The following is a 10,860-nucleotide window of genomic DNA, read 5'->3' on the forward strand; positions in this document are numbered from 1 at the left end:
ACACGTTTCTCCCTTTGTGCCCCTATAAAGGTTCAATGGCTTGGATTCAAGGTCAAGTATATGCAATTTCACAAGGATGGTCTCCTGAACCTAGAGGTCAATGGTCACTAGAGCTATGGCCCCCTTCATAGCATCTCCACAACAGTCGAGTAATCAACTAGATGAGGAGACACAAGTGAAGAGAACAGACTCTAGCTGAAGTTCTCACGATAGCCAGACAGGAAGTACATCCCAAAATGACACCGCTACACAACTCCTCTAATTCTAAGTTACGCTCAGACCCGGGTATAGGGCCCCACTCATGATATGCACAAAGTGTGTGTGTGAAGGGAGAATACAGTGCATACCCAAACCCTCACCTGCAAAACAACCAGAAAAATTCCCAGGCAGATATAAACATGTTTTCTACCCTAGGGTTCCATATTCAACAATTCACATGCAGTTATTCCAACTACCAAACACAGATAAAGAAAAAAAACAGGGGAAGAAAAACATAAAGAAAAATCATGTCAAATTCGCGCATCTAATTAAATGGTCTGACTCTCTAGCAGTCCCCAGTGAAGTCGCCAGCTGTCGCAACCGGAGTCGCGACGGGATGACGATCCAAAGAATAAAATCGAGTTTTGAAAAAGAGATTTGAAGTCGCCACCATAGTTTATTATGGGAAACTACGGGAAAACCATAAAACGATAAAGCACGGTCCGCGAAAACCAGATTCTGGGTTCGGGAATCGGTTACGCGTGGGGAAGGTGTTAGCACCCCACAACGCCTACCCTAAGGCAGTACCTTTAACTAAATGCACGAATATGATGTGATTTTCAAAATGTTTAACTATCCCCTAAAATAAAATTCTAAAATAAACAAAACATATTTTTTTAGTTTTTTGGGCCCGACAAGGATTGACCTTGCTCCTACGTATTCTCATTCAAAATGAGAAATCAGAGTTACGTAGTTCTTTTTGAAAATGTTTGAGAGATTTGTTTGAGAAATTGATTGAAAGATTTGTTTGAGAAAATGATTACGGATAAATTTGGATTTTTGGGAAAGTGAACCTGACAAGGGCTAGCCTTGCTCCTACGTATCTCCACTTTCGATGGAGAATCAAGGATCACGTAGTTCTGGCTAGCCATTTGTTTGTTGTTTGAAATTGTAGATATTTTTAGTTTTTTTTGTAGATTTCTTGTTTTTTTTTGTATTTTTATAAAATAAAGAGAAAAGGTTTTTTTAGCACAAGGACGATGCGTGCGATCACACATGCGCCTAAACCTTTAAAATATATTTTTGTAATTTTAATTAAGAAAGGGAAAAGGTTTTTAGCACAAGGACGATGCGTGCGATCACACATGTGCCTAAACCTTCAAAATATATTTTTTGTAATTTTATTTAAGAAAGGGAAAAGGTTTTTAGCACAAGGACGATGCGTGTGATCACACATGTGCCTAAAACTTTAAAATATATTTTTGTAATTTTATTTAAGAAAGGGAAAAGGTTTTTAGCACAAGGACGATGCGTGCGATCACACATGTGCCTAAACCTTCAAAATATATTTTTGTAATTTTATTTAAGAAAGGGAAAAGGTTTTTAGCACACGGACGATGCGTGCGATCGCACATGTGCCTAATTCTTCAAAATATACTTTTTGTAATTTTACTTAAGAAAGGGAAAAGGTTTTTAGCACAAGGACGATGCGTGCGATCACACATGTGCCTAAACCTTTAAAATATATTTTGTTATTATTTGAGAAGAAGAAAAGGTTTTAGCACAAGGACGATGCGTGCGATCACACATGTGCTTAACCTTTGATAACATATTTTTGTAAATTTTATTTTTTTATGTGTATATAAGTAAAATTATTATATATATATTTTGAAATAAGTGGATATTTAAAAGAAATAAATAAAATAAAGTAATAAAATAAAATAAAATAAAATGAAATAAGATAAATAAAAAGGCAAATAAATAAATAAATAATAAAAAAAAAACAAAATGGGGGTGCCAAAATAAAAATAAAATAAAAAAAAGGGTGTCGAACGGTCAGACGAAAAGCTTGGTTAACGAGCGGTCCGTGGAAGAGAGCGGAGGCTATCATGCGGACGTTGGGGAGAAGGTTGAGGCTGCCAAACGGTCGGTCGAAAAGTTTGGATAACGAGCGCTCGTTAGGGAGAAGGCTGAGCGAACGGTCGAAAAGGCTTAAGGTTATCGAGCGCTCGTTCGTTTGGATCACGAGCGTTCGTTGGTGAGAAGGTTGAATGGTTAGTCGAGAAAGGCTTAAGGTGAACGAGCGCTCGTTCGTTTGGATAACGCGCGTTCGTTGGTGAGAAGGTTGAATGGTCAGTCGAGGAAGGCTTAAGGTTAACGAGCGCTCGTTCGTTTGCATAACGAGCGCTCGTTGGTGAGAAGATTGAACGGTCAGTCGAGGAAGGCTTAAGGTAAACGAGCGCTCGTTCGTTTGGATAACGAGCGCTCGTTGGTGAGAAGGTTGAACGGTCAGTCGAGGAAGGCTTAAGGTTAACGAGCGCTCGTTCGTTTGGATAACGAGCGCTCGTTGGTGAGAAGATTGAACGGTCAGTCGAGGAAGGCTTAAGGTTAACGAGCGCTCGTTTGTTTGGATAACGAGCGCTCGTTGGTGAGAAGATTGAACGGTTAGTCGAGAAAGGCTTAAGGTTAACGAGCGCTCGTTCGTTTGGATAACAAGCGCTCGTTGGTGAGAAGATTGAACGGTCAGTCGAGAAAGGCTTAAGGTTAACGAGCGCTCGTTCGTTTGGATAACGAGCGCTCGCTCGTTTACCTCTGGGCTTGGCCCACCGGGGTAGTTTCTAACCTAGAATTCCCCTAGGGGTTCTGCCTTCCCATTCTTATTCACTCACTCACGCCGTTCCTTTCAAATGAGACCAATGTCTCCTTCTCTCTGACCAAAAGGAGTTGCTCCTCCACGCACTGCAACGTCGACGCCGCTGCCTCCACCGAAGTTGGCCGCCGCAAGCCACGAGCCAGGGCGTCGCCGTCAAGGTCGTTGTCGGCGACCACCCCGATCTCTCCCATTACCGGCGAGACCATCGTCGGCCGTCGCTCCAGCTCGTCCCTTCTTTCTTTGATTGTGTAATGGGTGCCATGTGTGAATGTTATTTTCTGGTTGTCACGGGTGTGTGTGTATGGTGATGGGAAAACATGATTGAGACTAGGCACCGAGTGGGTTTTGGGTTTGGTTTGTTGGGATTGGCCGTGAGCGTGGGAGTTAGGAAGGAGAGAGTGAGCGTGGTGAAACAGAGAATGAATGGAAGTGGAGATCGGTGTTGAATGGTTGATGGCGATGGTGGATGGTACAGTGGCCAATTCTGGCTTTGATTTAGTGAAGGTAAAGTACGAGCTTGTGTTTGGGTGCTGGAAATTGGTCATTGTTCTTGGTTGGTTATGGCTTTGTGCAATGCAGGTTGAGGATGATGGTGTTGGAGGTGATCATGTTGACCGAATGGGATGGGTGTCAAGAGCAGAGAAACTGAAATCAGTGGTGGCTGGGGAGGATGATAGATGTAGCGCGTGAGTTGGGATGGATTTGGTTTCTTCCGTTCATTGTTTTGTTGTTGTTTTTTAATGCAGGGGAACTGTGAATAGGTGTATCAAGAAGGATGAAAATGGAGATGGTGATGATTTTGGCGGCAGAGATGGAATAGGAATCAAGGAATGAATCAAGCATGTTTCAGGTTAAAGTGGAAGTGTGCTTATGCGTTGGACCAGAGAAAGGAAAACATTCACACCATAATATCATACTCAAACAGAGCGAAATCAAGCATAAAATGCCATACAATGCCGCCAGCTTATATGAACAGGGTGTGAGCAAGGTGTGCTTATTCCAGTATATATGACAGTATGAACCAGTGGAGGAGTTCCTTACCTCTTGGAGCTCCTGTGTTATTGCTCGATGCGTGATGCCGGTGATCCCTCCTCCTTCTTCCTAGCCAACCTCTGTCTTTCTTTTGCGGGTGAAAAATCTGGATCCTCCCACTAGGAATTAATGATCCTTTTTTGAAGGCTCTCTCCAGTTTCTCTTTTTTGTCCCCATGCTCTCCAAATCCCCTTTTTTCTCCTTTTTCTGTTTTTTCGGTCTGCTCCCACCTTGTGCTCAAACCTCTTTGCTGATTCCGTATGCCCAAACCAAATTGTACCAAATCCGTACGACGCCCCAACGCTCTGCCACCACCTTGCTCTCTGCAGAAAATCGTTTTTTCCCTTTTCTGCTCCCCACGTTCCAACCCTCACAGCCAACCTCTCTTTCTTTTTCAAATCTTTTCTTATATTTTTCCTTTCTTTTTTTTTTAGCCGTATTAAACAAAATATTTAAAATAGGTAAAACTTAACACTAAAATGAAAATAGAATAAAAAATAAAAGCAATAACTAAATAAAAAAATAAAAATAACGTAAGAAAAATATATATACATATATATGGAGAAAAATAAGATAACATATAAAAATAGATAAAACAAAAATGATGATAATAATAAATAAAACAAAAAACAAATAATAATAAATAATAATAAAAAACAAATAAACAAGTAACAATAAATAAATACAAGACAAAAACGAGAATAAAAATAAAGATACAAAGAAATAAATAATAGATTACAGTAAAGCCAAAAACGATCCGGACGAAATTTGGTATTGACACAGATTAAAGACCGGAGTGGAGTACAGAATTTGGTTGCAGACCACCTCAGCCGAATTGAGAGAGCTGGGAATGAAGTTCATGTGTTTCCCATCCAGGATGACTTTCCTGATGAGAGTTTGTTGATGATTTCTTATTCTCACGCCACTCCTTGGTTTGGACACATTGTAAATTATTTGGTTGCTTCTGTTTTTCCTCCCTTAGCATCACGTGCTCAGATTGCTAAAATTAAGAGTGATGCTAAGTATTATTTTTGGGATGATCCATATCTGTGGAAGTTGTGCAGTGACCAGGTTACTAGGAGATGCATTCCGGACCATGAGATTGACTCGGTCCTGCAGTTTTGTCATGCCTCCTCACCTGGTGGTCATCTGGGGACAGCTCGCAGGGTGCTTGACTGTGGTTTCTATTGGCCTTCCATCTTTAAAGATGCAGAGAGGATTTGCAGCACCTGTGAGCCTTGTCAGAGAGCAGGAGGATCAATTTCACAGAGACAAGAGATGCCTCAACAACCTATGTTGTTCTGTGAGGTGTTTGATGTTTGGGGTATAGATTTCATGGGTCCTTTTCCTGTTTCTTTTGGTTTCTCTTATATTCTCCTTGCTGTGGATTATGTTTCAAAATGGGTGGAAGCTAGAGCCACCAGGACTAATGATGCTCCGGTTGTTGTAGATTTTGTTAGATCTCACCTCTTTTGCAGGTTTGGAGTGCCTAAAGCAATTGTTAGTGATCAGGGAACCCATTTTTGCAACAGATCCATGCAAGCTTTGCTCAAGAAATATGGGGTGACGCACAGAGTTTCTACACCTTACCACCCCCAAACAAATGGGCAGGCTAAGATCTCCAACAGGGAGATTAAGAGGATTTTGGAGAAGATTGTCCTGCCCAACAGGAAAGATTGGAGTAATAGGTTGGACGATGCTCTTTGGGACCACAGGACTGCCTACAAAGCACCCATTGGGATGTCTCCCTATCGGGTTGTCTTTGGAAAGGCATGTCATTTACCAGTTGAGATTGAGCATCGGGCATATTGGGCTGTGAAGACTTGCAACTTCTCCATGGACCAAGCTGGAGAGAAAAGAAAGTTACAATTGAATGAATTGGATGAGATCCGGTTGGAGGCCTATGAGAACTCGAAGTTCTACAAGGAAAGGACACAGAAGTTCCATGATAGCTCCATTGTTAGGAAGGACTTCGAGGTTGGCCAACAGGTTTTGTTGTATAACTCTAGACTCGGCCTCATGGGAGGTAAGTTGAGATCAAAGTGGACTGGACCTTTTGCTGTGACTAATGTTTATCCTTATGGTGCAGTAGAGATCCAAGGTCCATCTGCAGCTAAAAGCTTCAAGGTGAACGGGCATAGACTGAAGCCTTTCCTCAGCAATCCTTCTTCGTTGGATGTAGTGGTGGAGGAGACGTCTTTGGTCCACCCCACCTACCCTCCCATCTGACTCAGGGAGTTTCTTTTCTCCTTCCATCCTCACTTTTATTGCACTTTGTCGATATCTGATGACTGTTCTGATTGTTTGATCTGCTGATTGTGACACACTAAGGACATTGTGTCGTTTAAGTGTGGTCTATTAGGGGAGGTTGTTTCTTTGTTCATGTTTCGGTTTTTATGTAGTTTGTTGTGTCTTGTGTATAGTTTTGCATACTTTTCGTGAATTCTGGATTGTGATTAGGTTGTCAGTTTTCCTTCACTTCATTGATACTTTGATTTGTTGGATTCCTTGCTTTTCTTTGCTTAGAAGATGATCATGATGTTTGAGAGTTGAATTGATGGTGACCATATTACCTGTGTGAGATTTGAGCCATTTGATGATCTTTCTTGTGTGTGATGTGTCTCTTGATTGCTTGCACATATGTCTTAGCTTGACTCTTTCTGATGATTCTTGGTTGATACGCATGTTTGAAAGTGATAAAGGCATTTTGTTGTTGAGCCTACCCTGTTTTGATCCATTGATAACCCTTTTGAGCCTATGCTTTTCCCCATTTCTTTGTTTTGAAGCTCATACACCAGCCCTAAGTGAAAAACCATTATTACCTTAGCCTTAGGGAATTTTGGAGCTTTGGAATTGTTTTGGGAATAAGTGTGGTCTCCTGGGAGTTTTAGATGAATTGGTTATTGAGTCCTCTTCTTATCATGTTTTTGTAAATATGTGGTGTATCTTGTCTCTTGAAATTGTGTGCTGAATAGAGTAAAGAAAAGAGATAGGATGAAGAAAAAAGAGAGCAGAAAAACAGTGAAAAAAAATTGTGAATAATGGAGTCAAAAAGAGGATGGAATTAGAGGTTGTGGGTGTGTTTGAATGTGTTTACACTTGTTCCCCATTGCTTGTTCCCCATTGCCTCTCTGTTCCTTATGGTTCGTAGCCTCTTATCCAGATATATCCTCCCTTGTCCTTGGCCCCATTACAACCATGAAAGGACCTTTTGATTTGAACATGCGTATGTGCTTGAGTGTTGATATTAGAGGCTTGCCAAGTCTATTTGTGTTTGCTTCCTTGAGTGCATTGAGTGACATTGATTTACCTTAAACACTTGAGAGAAACACTGATTGTGTGCATCTGTGAGGCTCTGTTGCTTTTGATTCATCTCTTGGACTGATTGACTGTTTTCCTTGTACTGAACTGTTTGGATGATTCTTTGAGTATTTGCTTTCATTGACTCTGTGTGGGATTCTGCCTATACCTTTTACTGTCCAGATTTTGTGAGAATTGTGCAACTGTGTTTCTGTTTTGGAGTCATTGTTGTCTGTCTGTCGAGTTTGTGTCACCTCCCTGATGTTTGAGTAGTTCCCTCGTTTTCGTCTTGGTTTTGCCCAGGAGTGCAAAAGACTAAGTGTGGTCTATTTTGATGAGTTGTTATTTCTTGAACTATATTTACTTTATTTCACTTAAATAAACCAGGGAATTGTGTTTAATTGTCTGTTATTTCCCCGTTTTCTGAATTCTGCTTAATTTGGTCAGAAATTCGTAATTGTGCTAATTTGGGTTTTCTGAGCTGATTAAGTGCATTTCTGGTTGCAGGGAAGTTGTGGAAACATCATCTGGAGCATTGGGATATGGAGTTACACACTCAAAGGCTCAACATTTAGTCATTCAGATTCTAATTAAAGTTGTAATTTCGTTTTCTAGAAGCCCTTAATTAGAATTAGGTGTTTTGTACCCTTTTAGGGGCAATTTTGTAAAAATACCCATTTGTAGGACATGTGCCCTTTTGGTTAGGGTTTTTAATTGATTGTGGACCACATTTGGAAGAAAACTCTCGGCATTTTAGAGAGCCTTAACCAACCACACAAAAGAAGACTCTTACACACTTCATTTTTTCATGTTTTGAGCTTTTCTCTCTTAGGGTTTCTTGTATGAACACTCTTATGGAGAACTTGACTTGGGTGTCTCATTTTTGGCCATTTCAATGAGCAAGATGCAGATTTTCTTCTTCTCTTAATTTACTCTTGGTTGTCTTAGCTTATTGGTGGTGAAAAACTATTCATTTCCACTTCCATTTGCTTGTTCTTGATGCTTGGAGTTTGAGTTTTGGAGCTTGTCTTTGCATTTCCATGGTGGATGTTGGGTTTGAGTAACTTTATATTTCGTTTTCCTCTCCCTTTGCTGCTGTTCCTCTTGGTTTTTATCTCATTCTATATGGTCTGATGATAAAAAATGAAGTTCTATGTAGTTTTAGGTTGAAGAGAGCTTAAGATGATGTGTGGGTGTTGTGGGTTTAACTCTTTTCTTGCATTTTTCGGTTTTGATGCTTGAGACTAGGTTGGGATCAGATCTTGGTGATGTTATGGAGGCTGGACAGAACTGGAATTGATGGTCTAAGTATTATTTTCGTTTTTGCAAAGAAACTTGAAGAAATGGTAGTGTTGAAGATGGGTTGATGAGTAGAAGTTTGGGTTTATTGTTCTTGTGTTCATTTGCAACTTTAACTTTGGTTTCTTGAAGTTGTTCTCTGTATTGAAGAGTGGAAGAAAGCTTTTGGATGCATAATTCTTGAAGAAAAACCGTTTGGAGTTTGTAGGAGAGAGGAAATTGCTTCATTTAATTTTTACCACTTTTGGACCAACACAAAAGATGCTTGTTTTGACCCAAGGAATGTTTCCACTTTGAGATTTGGCCTTTGCTTGTTTCAGCCGTGAATTGCAATGAGACATGGAGGTTTTTGGAGTTTATTTTCATTTGATTTAGCTTACTTGGCACATTGGTAGGAGCACCCATGGTATCTTCCATTTGCACATTGGTCTTTGAAGCATTCTTTGGCATTTCCACTTGGTGGTTCACGTAAATTGTGTGCTTTGGTGTATAAAATCATTTCTTTGCTGCATGGAAGGAGAGAGGGGACGGTCATGGAGAGTACGGAAGGCACATGCTTAATTTCTTGAAAATTGGTGCACATGAGAGAAGAAGTCAACACATTTTGTGGCTTATTTAAGGTGAAATTGAAGTTTGACTTGGGTGCATGGTGACTCACGGCCATGTGCTTTTTCTTTGGCCAATTGGACTTTTAAATTCATTTGTTATTTGCCATTATGACAAGTAATTTGCTAGGATTAAATTAGGCTTGTTGGTTTCTTTGGTTTTTAATTAATTTAATTAATAGGTTGAGTTTATGTGTTTGAGTTAGTGTTGCATTTAATTATTTTTAACTGTGTTTGTTAATCATTTTGTAACAGTGTTTGATGTTTGAATGTTGTCTAAGGCTTTTAATAGTGCTAGTTTAATTACCATGCTAGCTTAAATTAGTTTGTTTGCATCTGTGTCTTTATTGAGTTCTTTAATTTTTGCAAAACCTTTTCAAACCCCCCCTTTTTTTTCTTGTGGTAGACTCGATTTTTGAACCGCAAAATTGGTCCTTGAGAGACGACCTAGGAGTCAATTCCTAACTATACTGCATTTCTTTAATGCACATCAAATTTGATGGGCGGCGACAGCCCGCATCACATACATGGAACTACTCCTCACCAAGGAAAAGTGTTTCTCTCAAACACACATGTGTATATAGAGGTGACTCATTGATGAATCATTATTTTCTACTACTAACTTAGCTTTTTGCACCATATTGTGTTAGTGAGTTGTGTTTAATTCTCCATTTTTATCTTATTTTCACTATTTGGGCTTAATTTCAAGAATAATTCTTATTTTAATTAATTTGAATTATTTGGGCTTAATTATTTCAATAATTTTGTGCAGGACAATCACTGTTGAAAGGTTGAGAAAGGATCTGTTGAAGATGGCCAACGATCTGTGAAGTAGTGTACGTAATGGTAGAGAATTCACACAATTGTACTGTCTACTGAAGCCTTGACCGAACGGTCTTCTGAAGGCTTGACCGAATGGGCAATGAATGAGTATCAAACGGTCTGGTGAAGCCTGGGCCGAACGATCTGAGCAGTGTTGCACCGAATGGTCAGAGAAACATGCAGAGCTTGTTGACCTAACGGTCTGATGTAGTGATGAACCAAACAACATACAACTTGTCTGAGCCCTTCATGACCGAACGGTCTGATGAAGCCTGCACCAAATGGCTGAGCACTGCAAACCGAGCGGTCTGACGAAGTTGTGACCGAACAGTCTGCCAAAGTCACTTCCTAGTCTATACTGCATTCTTATTTGCACATCAAATTTGTATGGGCTGCGACACCCATCAAATTTTGGCACCGCTGCTGGGGACCAATGGTTCGATCTTAGGTCTTTTGTTGTGTTAGTGTGTGTTGTTCTGTTTTGTCTTGTGTTGTGTTTTATCTTGTGTTTTGTGTTGTGAGTGTGTTTTGTGTGTGCTGTCATGTGTGTTGCATTTAGATAGCTTTAGTTGCATATTTTTACTGCATTCTTCCTTTTCCCCTTCTTTCACTATGTCTACCTATTTTGGTTATATGAATAGTGCTTCTTTTGCCTGTGCCTATAATTATGATTCTCCTTCTCCATGTTGCTCTGATTATGGTTCTCATGCTGATTTCTATGTTGAGAACAATATGACTCATCCTCCCACTCGTGAGAGTGCTCATTGGGAGTCGGTTACATCAAATGAGGATGAAGTTCATTGCGTTCTCACCACTGGACTGATACATTTGTTGCCTAAGTTTCATGGTTTTGCAAGTGAATGCCCACATAAACATTTGGAGGAGTTCCACATCATTTGCTCTTCAGTGAAACCTCCACATGTCCCGGAAGATCACATGTTCTTAAGGGCA

Source organism: Vigna umbellata, chromosome 9, assembly GCF_029865625.1.
Source record: "Vigna umbellata cultivar VRB3 chromosome 9, Vumbellata_1.0, whole genome shotgun sequence".
NCBI classification, from domain to species: Eukaryota; Viridiplantae; Streptophyta; class Magnoliopsida; order Fabales; family Fabaceae; genus Vigna; species Vigna umbellata.